The sequence below is a fragment of the Echinops telfairi genome, unplaced genomic scaffold, assembly GCF_000313985.2.
Source record: "Echinops telfairi isolate 266 unplaced genomic scaffold, ASM31398v2 ScPeMD7_655;HRSCAF=1070, whole genome shotgun sequence".
Lineage (NCBI taxonomy): Eukaryota > Metazoa > Chordata > Mammalia > Afrosoricida > Tenrecidae > Echinops > Echinops telfairi.
In genome coordinates, this window is record NW_022104553.1 from 23,626,735 (window position 1) to 23,628,215 (window position 1,481).

Below are 1,481 nucleotides of genomic sequence, written 5' to 3' on the forward strand. Positions count from 1 at the left end.
GACAAATTCAATGCAATCCCAATCCAAATTCCAGCATCGCTCTTCAAAGAAAGGATTACCAACTTCATCTGGAAAGGGAAGAAGCCCAGGATAGGCACAGAGCTCCTCAAGAAGAAGAAGAAAGCAGGTGGCCTTGCACTACGTGACCTCAAAACCTACGATACAGCCACCGTTGTCAAACAGTACTGGTTTAATGACAGATACTCGGACCAGTAGATCAGGACAGAAAACCCAGAAATAAAAACATCCACATACAGACAATTGATTTTTGACAAAAGGCCACAAAAACATTAAATCGGCAGCAGATGCCCTCTTCAATAAATGGTGTTGGGAAAGCTGGATGTCCACGTGCAGAAGAATGAAACAAGACCCCTATCTCAGTCCATGCACAAAGACAAACTCACCGTGGACCAAAGACCTGGATGTAAAACCCAAAGCTATCAGGCTCATCAATGAGGAAATGGGGACAAAGCTGGGATGCCTAGTGCAGGGAATTCATGGGTTAGCAGAATTAACAAAGGAAACACACTCCGTGGAAGATAAAGTAAATGAATGGGACCTATCAAAAACAAAACACTTGTGTGCATTCAAATATTTCATTCAAAGAGTAAAAAGAGAGTCCACAGATTGGGAAAAGATATTTAGTAACGACATAACAGACTAAGGACTAATTACTAAGATCTACAGAATTTTACAAACTTACAACAAGAAAAAACTAACAGCCCTAGGAGAAGGTGGTGGGCAGAAGACCTCAACAGATGATTCACAAAGGATGACACTTGAATGGCTATTAAACCCATGAGGAAATGGTCATTAGGAATACCTGGAAATGGAAGTCAAAACAACAATGAGATACCACCTAACGCTCATTACTATAGCCTGATTTTTTTAAAAAAACTGAGAACAGCAAATGTAGGAGAAGGTATGGTGAGATAGGAGCTCTTATCCACTGCTGGTGGACTTGTAAATACATACAGCCGCTATGGAAGGCAATATGGTGAAACCTAAAACAGATGGAAATGGAACTACCATATGACCCAGCAATACCATTACTGGGCATATATACCCACAAGAAATAAGAAACCAATCACAAACAGACATTTGCTCCCCCATGCTCACCTTACCACAGTTCACAATAGCAAGAAGCTAAAAACAGCCTAAATTCCCATCAACAGAAGAATGAATTTTTTTTTAACAAAACCCTCTGGTACCTACACAATGGAATACTACACATCCCTAAAAAACAACGATGAAAGACCTCAACTTGTGGAGAGATCTGGAAGATAGGATGCTGAGTGAAGTTAGTCAAGCCCAAAAGGACAAATACCGTATGAGTCCAATGTGGTAGGAACAAGCAGAACGGGCACAAGCTCAGACTTGCAGGCCATTCAGTCTTCCGGCGGGAGACCAGGCAGCCTGGTAAAGAGCTGGACCAGTGCCACTGAACCACGCATCATCCGCTCCAGGTTATGTACAGGCCG

At 42.2% G+C, this 1,481-nt stretch overlaps 1 protein-coding gene across 8 annotated transcripts in view; it reads right to left on the reverse strand.

Annotated features, from left to right (window-relative positions):
- The window catches only part of LOC101639446 (zinc finger protein 343-like), a 13,654-nt gene that overhangs the window by 2,801 nt on the left and 9,372 nt on the right, over window positions 1–1,481 (reverse strand). The window lies entirely within an intron of this gene.